This window comes from Amblyraja radiata, chromosome 34, assembly GCF_010909765.2.
Source record: "Amblyraja radiata isolate CabotCenter1 chromosome 34, sAmbRad1.1.pri, whole genome shotgun sequence".
Lineage (NCBI taxonomy): Eukaryota > Metazoa > Chordata > Chondrichthyes > Rajiformes > Rajidae > Amblyraja > Amblyraja radiata.
The window spans coordinates 22,096,858-22,105,511 of record NC_045989.1 but is presented as its reverse complement, the minus strand read 5'-3'; the positions used below and the strand labels follow the sequence as shown (position 1 = coordinate 22,105,511).

At 43.8% G+C, this 8,654-nt stretch overlaps 1 long non-coding RNA gene across 1 annotated transcript; it reads right to left on the bottom strand.

Moving 5' to 3' along the window:
- Positions 1-1,405: 1,405 nt before the first annotated feature.
- LOC116991533 lies at positions 1,406-1,917 on the bottom strand. The gene is made up of 2 exons (XR_004416814.1): positions 1,807-1,917; positions 1,406-1,513 (listed from the first exon to the last, which is right to left on the bottom strand). It is a non-coding gene; the product is annotated as an uncharacterized LOC116991533 (long non-coding RNA).
- Between the last annotated feature and the right edge of the window lie 6,737 nt (positions 1,918-8,654).

Genomic DNA, 8,654 nt, shown 5'->3' with positions numbered 1-8,654 from the left:
CATACTGCTGGGTTGTAAGTTGCCCAAGAGAAATATGAAGTGCTGTTCCTCCAATTTGCATGTGGCCTCACTCCGACAGTGGAGGAGGCCCAGAACAGAAAGGTCAGTATGGGAAGGGGAAGGGGAGTTAAAATGTTTGGCATCTGGGAGATAAAGTTGGCCAAGGCGGACTGAGTGCTCCTTGTGTAGGAAGGAACTGCAGATGCTGCTTTGCACCAAGGTTACTTCTCTAATTCCAAGAAACCCTTGCTTTCCCTCTCTCTCCATCCCTCCCCCTATCCTAGTTATCCGACCAATCTGACTGTCCTCCAGATTAAGTTTTATCTTTGTATGCATCGTTGTCACCTTCCCCTAGATAACAATGATCTAATCTACATCTTCCTTGATCTTTGTTCCTTTTGACGTCTGGTTTTCACACCTTGCCCTTCCATGTCTCTGTCTCCCTCTCCCCTGACTCTCAGCCTGAAGAAGGGTCTCGACCCGAAACGTCACCCATTCCTTTTCTCCAGAGCTGCTACCTGTCCCGGTGAGTTACTCCAGCATTTTGTATTTAAACCAACATCTGCAGTTCCTTCCCACACAACCGATGGTTGGTCGTCTGCAAGTGGTCAGGGTTGGAAAATGAAGGTAGTAACAAGGAACTGCAAATGCTGGTTTACCCAAAAGGACACAAAGTGCTGGAGTAACCTAGCGGGTCAGGCAACATCTCCCGAGAAACATGGATAGATCATGTTTCGGGTCAGGACCTTCCTTCAGAATGATCAGTGCTGAAGAAGGGTCCCAGCCTGAAACGTCACCTCTTTATGTTATTCATGAAGTAATCATTACTCCAGAGATGCTGCCTGTCCTGCTGAGTTACTCCAGCACTTTGTGTCTAACATCTGAGCGTTCCTTCTGTGTTTCCCCTGTGAGTTGTCTCTCACATGCCCCAACTCCCATCAAGTCTACTCCACCATTAAATCATGGCTGATCTATCTTTCCCCCTCAACCCCATTCTCCTGCCTTCTCCCCATAACTCCAGACACCCGTAGAAATAAAGAATCTACCAATCTCCGCCGTTAAAATATCCATCGACTTGGCCTCCGCAGCCGTCTGTGGCAATGAATTCCACAGATTCACCACCCTCTGATTAAAAAAATTCCTCCTCATCTCCTCTAAATGTATATCTGTTTATTCTCAGGCTATGTGTGTGCGTTAGCAGTGTCTTCAACGCCTGTCCTGGTTTGAGTAGCTTGAACCTTTGCTCTGCAAATTGATATTTCCAAATATAATTTTAAGGACACAGCTCCTGGCCATCCATGTTGGTTCTGGTTAGTTTTGACCTGCAGCCCAACTGGATACCTCTGGTTTTAGGATTACCGGCAGCTACTCATCCAAAACAACTTGCCCTCAGTCATACTTCTTCCCACTTTGCCAAAGCTTGATCCCCCTGAAAGGTCCAGTCTGAAGTCCAACGGATGTGATAACGTGGTGAGTTCAGTTTGTCTTTGTGCTTGCAGCTCCAGTCATATACCTCTTACTGTTTAAGAAGGAACCGCAGATGCTGGAAAATCGAAGGTACACAAAAATGCTGGAGAAACTCAGCGGGTGCAGCAGCATCTATGGAGCGAAGGAAATAGGCAACGTTTCGGCCCGAAAACTCTGAAGGAAATAGGCAACGTTTCGGCCCGAAAACTCTGAAGGAAATAGGCAACGTTTCGGGCCGAAACCCTTCCGGGTTTCGGCCTGAAACGTTGCCTATTTCCTTCGCTCCATAGATGCTGCTGCACCCGCTGAGTTTCTCCAGCATTTCTGTGTACCATCTACCTCTTACTGTTGTCTGGCACGGGTTACTGATTGTGGATGATCAGCCATGATCACAATGAATGGCAGTGCAGGCTCGAAGGGCCAAATGGCCTCCTCCTGCACCTATTTTCTATGTTTCTATGTCTTGGAAAATTGTAAAATAAAACTTATTGTTGGATTGTTATTCGGAGCAGGTTGTCGTAAGGCAAAGCTGCTGTCCAAGTAGAACACCCCCAGTCAAGTTCTGCAGGGCACCACACAATGTTATTTATGGTACTTTGCAGAAGATTTACAGAGGCTGCAGTAATTAACGGCATCCTCGGCAGCCTCTGCTTTGGGCGTGGGATGTTACCCGTTTGGATCCAAATGCAGAGGAATCTGATCTTTGAGCCCTGGTTAAATATTTCCATGTAACACAAGTACACTTTGTCATACTTTTGTATTTTTTCATATTTGTGATTAAAATCTTGTTAAAAATAAATGTGCCATTGGTCACTGATTAATTCATAACCTTTTTCATTATTTTTGTACGTTGACTATCAATGCAGTGAATTAATCATTCACAAAAGTAAAATTCCTTAGCTTTCACTGCTCAAAGTAAACATTTTAGATTTTACAGTCCATATTTCTACAAAGTAGCCCTGACGCATGAATTTTACAGTGCACTAGGTACTTAACTCCCTATTAGTTGCCTTATTTTAAATAAGAAATTCCTACAATAAAACATGAATGGTTTTGACTATTTTGAAAATGGCCCCAGAATGTTGCGGGTTCAATGGATCAAAGCCAAAGCTTTCTGGCAGAAGTCTACACAGGGTTTGTAATGGTTGGCTTCTAGCTCCACCTGCTGCTTGCACTGCAATTAGTTTAGTTTAGAGATACAGTGTGGAAATAGGCCCTTCAGCTCACTGAGTCCTTGCCGACCAGTGATCCCCGTACACTAGCACTAACCTATACACTAGGCTATTGTACATATGTGTATTGGTTGTTGTGTTGTATTTCTTTTAACGGAGGAGAAGCAAATGGAATTTCGTTGCTCAGTTTTGTGCAATGACAATAAACATATTCTATTCTATTCTATTCTACTAGGGACAGTTTATAATTTTTTCCAAAGCCAATTAACCTACAAACCTGTACGTCTTTGGAGTGTGGGAGAAAACCGGAGATCCCATGATAAATCCACGCAGGTCACGGGATGTACAAACTCCATACAGAGAGCACTCACTACAGATTCGAACCTGGGTCTCCGGCGCTGTAAGGCAACAACCCTGCCACTGCGCCACCGTGCCAACTCTAAATTAAAGCAAACTCAGCTGGGTTTGAGGACTGTAAACAACGTTCCTGCAATGTCAAAGTACCTTGCTGGTCTATTTAGCATAACAGAACTTTTAGTGTCCACACAGCTGGGCTTCAGCACCCATGTACGAGGCAAGGTGCAACAGTCACCATGTCAACCAATCTCTGGCAGTCTGGAATAGACCCGGCCTTCACGTGAAGCAAAGCCCCAATGTGGAGAACTCTGCTTCTGAATCTTTTTTAAATTGAACCAGGGGTTATGGGGAGAAAGCAGGAGAATGGGGTTGAGAGGTAAAGAAAGATCAGCCATGATTGAATGGTGGAGTAGACCTGATGGGCCGAATGGCCTAATTCTGCTCCGACAACTTATAAACACTTTTGGCTTTTCAATAATTATTTCTAAATTCACAAGATGAACACGGCCATTCGGCCCATCATTTGGGTTTTGACCCATGAGAGTTTTTTTTATAATATTTGTTTTATAATGTACACTAAGGTGACAATTGAACAGGTAATAATGTATTTTTCTCCAGCTCATTTTATCTGATGAATAATTCAATGCCCAAAGCTCTCCCCAACGAGATGTTTCTTCATATGATCACTGGGTCTGCTCTAGTTTAATTGTTAGAAATTGATGGGCTTTGCTATTGTGCCCTGCAGCAGCCAGGAATGTGAACACACAATACTCAAGCTCAACATCTTTCCCTCCACCCTGTCCATTTGGGGGCAGAATTATATGTTCATAAGCGATAGGAGCAGAATTAGGCCATTCGGCCCATCAAGTCTACTCTGCCATTCAACCACAGCTGATCTATCTCTGCCTCCTAACCCCATTCTCCTGCCTTCTCCCCATAACCCCTGACTAATCAAGAATCTATCAATCTCTGCCTGTAAAACATCCAGTAACGACGTCCATAGTTGAGTTTATTTAGTTTACAAATACAGCATGGAAACAGACCCATCACCGCATCGATCCCTGCACATTAACACTATCCTACGCACACTCGGGACAATTTTTACACATGCCAAACCAATTAGCCGACAAACTTGTATGTCTTTGGAGTATGGGAGGAAATCAACCCACGCAGGTCACGGGGAGAACGTACAAACTCTGTACAGACAGCACCCGTAGTCGGGATCGAACCCGGGTCTCTGGCGCTGTAAGCATTGCACGGCAGCAACTCTACCGCTGCGCCACCGTGCCGACCGAGAATCAGTTGTCAGCCTGTCTGTGAGAATGTATCAAGAAATGGCAAACTTCTGTTTCAGTCTGTGTAAGTAAATTAACATAATAAATGCAAATTATTAATGTGTATTTCAACCAATTTCTCCTCAATCTCTTGTAGATACAGTAACTGTAATAGAATCTGTGCCATTACAAAGCCATTAACCTAAATGTAGCTTTAAAAATATTCTGACAATACAAAGAAACACAAAAGTGGCACAAAACTATAGCCCTCTCATTGTTAGAGTCACACAGCACGGAAACAAGCCCGACTGGTCCATGCTGATCTAACCTAGTCCCATTTGCCCGTCTTTGGCCCCTATCCTTCTAAACCATTCTTACCCATGTACCTATCTAAGTGTCTTTTAAATGTTGCTAATGTACCTATCGCAACTACCTCCTCTGGCAGCTTGTTTCATATACACACACCAATGAGTGAAAATTTTGTCCCCCAGGTTCTTATTAAATTTTCCCCCCTCACAAACTTATATCTTCGGGTTCTGGATTCCCCTATCCCGGATAAATAACTCCATGCATTCACCCTATCTATCCCTCTCATGATCTTATATATCTCTATAAGATAACCCCTCATCCTCCGGCACTCCAAGTCTATAGTCAGCCCAATCTTTCAGGCCCTTTAGATCAGCCCCTCGAGTCCTGGCAACATCCTTGTAAATCTCTGCACCCTTCCCAGCTTATAACACCCTTCCTATGGTACTTTATTGACTATCTAGAGCGTACAATTTGATTCTGCCATTTTCATTGATAGGAAGAGTTTATTTGTCAGTGATAACTGGGAGATTTGCAGTTCGTTCCTACACCTTTTGGCTGCTCCACTGCGAAATCTCCTCAAGGTTTGCCTACTTTGAAAAAGTTCTCCTCCTCTCTCCGACGAGGGTTCTGCAACACCCTCTCTCACTGTTCCCCCTCTGTGATTCCTCCTTCTTTCCGACTCAACGACCACGTTTTAACCCAGCCCCACATATCTTTCATTCATTTGTTCTATATCTCCCGTTCCCCTCTCCCCTGACTCTCAGTCCGAAGAAGGGTCTCAAAATGAAACTTCACCTATTCCTTTTCTCCAGAGGTGCTGCCTGACCCGCTGAGTTACTCCAACTGTGTTTGTGTCTTATATTTGGCATCAACCAGCATCTGCAGTTCCTTCCCAGGCAGGTTTCAGAAACTTGCTCCACAGAGCAACCTAGTGGCCAGTACTGAAATTACAGAGGTATGTGGCAGCAACATTAAATGAAAATGCTATCATAATAATCATCTTATATGTACAAAGTTACTGGGATTATTCCGATGCTACTGGAAATTAAAATGTAACCTCATGGACCATGCTGTATGTCTCCCAGAAAGGGTTATTTTCTGAAGACAGGTCTCGACCCGAAACATTACCTATTCCTTTTCTCCAGAAATGTTGTCTGACCCATTGAGTTACTCCAGCTTTTTGAGTTATTTTATTTCCCCATTTCATTTGAATATTAACACAAATATTCCTTTGCTGTTAAAATGAATGTGATATAAACGGTGCAATGATGGCCAATTTTTGCAAATGATGTTGCAGAAGTTATTCCATTGGACTAGACAGAAACAATTTGTGAAACAGTAGTTTAGATTCATGATCAAAGTTATCACTTTTAACCCAATAAATTATTCTTGCTAGTTTTATCTTGCAAGATACTCATGAGATAACATTTGAAACACAATCAAGTCTTCAATTTGGAAACTATCCAACTCACTAACAATTTTGTGATCACATAAATCACTGAAGCAATGACGGAGAAGTCAAGGAGTAATCATTGGATTCCCCGTTCAATGAAGTGTGGCTGATTAGGTAATTTCCCACCTAAAGAGCGTTCATTATCTCAGAGAAACTAAAACAAGTTGCCTCAGTACCTCAAGTCTCGAATGGACCGTCGCACACTGGTCAACCTGAGGAGCACCTTCAGCAACAGACTGGTTCCACCAAGATGCAGCACAGAACGCCACAGGAGATCGTTCTTCCCTGTGGCTATCAAACTGTACAACTCCTCCCCCTTCTGTCGTGGGGTAAACAGATAATAAAATGCCTTGTGACAGGCAAGAAATGAGAAAGCAGAATAAGTTGTTTCAGAAGGAACTGCAGATGCTGGAAAATCGAAGGTACACAAAAATGCTGAAGAAACTCAGCGGGTGCAGCAGCATCTATGGAGCGAAGGAGATAGGCAAAGTTTCGGCCCGAAATGTTGCCCATTTCCTTCGCTCCATAGATGCTGCTGCACCCAGCTGAGTTTCTCCAGCATTTTTGTGTACCCAGGCAGAATAAGTTGTAGCTTTAACAGTGAATGGTGAAACATGGCTCCAGAAATTATGCCAAATACTGGCCAGCCCTTCGTGTTTTTCTCTGTTAGTTTAAAGATACAGCGTGTAAACAGGCCCTTCGGCTCACCGAGTCCACGCCGACCTCACACTTACAGTATCCGACACACACTAGGGACAATTTACAATTATACCAAGCCAAATAACCGACAAGCCTGTATGGCTTTGGAGTGTGGGAGGAAACCGGAGCTCCCGGAGAAAACCCACGCAGGTCACGGGGAGAACGTACAAACTCCGTACAGACAGCACCCGTAGTCAGGATCGAACCCGGGTCTCTGGCGCTGTGAGGCAGCAACTCTACCGCTGCACCATCTGTGCTGCATTTCCTTTATATTTCAGCAACGTAACTAATAATCTGTTCCATCGATGGCTAAAAAATGAATCTCGCCACAAACGTTGGCTGCCGTGGTTTGCGCTTTCAGAGTGAAAATTGCAACTGTTCTTGCTTTGAACTCCTTCCCAACATATTGCTGGCAGCTGGAAAAATGCTGGACAAAAATGGACTAGAGGCTGTGGGGCAGCACAATAGCTCAGCGGTAGCGTTGCTGCTTTACAGCGCCAGAGACCCGGGTTCAATCCTGACTATGGGTGCTGTCTGTACAGAGTTTGTACGTTCTCCCCATGTCCTGCATGGGTTTTCTCCTGGTGTGTCGCTTTCCTCCCACATTCCAGAGATGTGCAGGTTTGGAGGTGTTATTTGGCTTTGGTATAATAAATGATAAATTGTCCCTAGTGTGTAGGATAGCGCAAGTGTACAGGGATCACTGGTTGGCGCCGACTCGTTGGGTCGAAGGGCATGTTTCCGCACTGTGTCTCTAAAGTAATAATCTAAAAGTGTTTATGCTATGAGATAGACTCCTCATCCCTGGTACATAACATTAGACACCGGTGTGCAAGGTGGGCTGCAGTAGACATCAAAACAATGGGCAAAATACCCAGGTCAGTACTCAGGCATGGAACAATGCTTGGTCTTCAGCGGACAAGATCATTTGGTGTGTTTGGCTTGGCTACATTTGACGGATAGAATTGATGAAAAGGACCTAATAATTCCATTGATGAACGAGCATGGTTTCCAATAATTTAATATCAAAATAAATGTAGCAGTACAGTTTGTTATTTCATTGACAAGAATAATTAAGGATGAAGTACTTTATATTTTTAATTCATTTTCTGGTTGTAGCATCTAATTGTTTCATTAATGAACTTTAAAATCAAACATAACTGGATTTTAAGCACAGTATGTTTATATACAGGGCCCGATATTTGTTTATGAAATGAACCTAGGGCATTTATCTTTCTGCATTGGTAATATAACAGGTTAAGAGTGCCTCTATCGACAGTGAGAAAAGCATCAAGCTGGTGTGATGGAGGCACTAAGACTGGCCCACGACAGTCACAGTCTGGGGCTAAGGCTCCAGTTTAGGCTGGTGTAGGTGAAATTAAGTGAATGTTATACAAATCACAGCATTGCTTGACATGAACGTACAGTTGTCAATAACCAGACTCTACCTTGCACTAAACGTTATTCCCTTTATCCTGTATCTGTACACTGTGAATGGCTCGATTGTAATCATGTATAGTCTTTCCACTGACAGAATGGCAGGCAACAAAGCAGCTTTCCACTGTACCTCGGTACACATGACAACTCCCGGTGGCTCAACACTTCAACTCCCCCTCCCATTCCCAATCTGACCTTTCTGTCCTGGGCCTCCTCCATTGTCAGTGAAGCCCAGTGAAAATTGGAGGAGCAGCACCTCATATTTCGCTTGGGTAGTTTACACCCCAGCAGTATGAACATTGACTTCTCGAACTTCAGCTAGCCCTTGTTTTCTCTCTCTCTCTCCATTCCCTCCCCATTCCCAGTTCTCTCACTGGTCTTACTGTCTCCGATTACATTCTATCCCCCTTTATCATGTACCTGTACACTGTGGATGGATCGATTGTAATCATGTATTGTCTTTCTGCTGACTGGATAACACGCAAC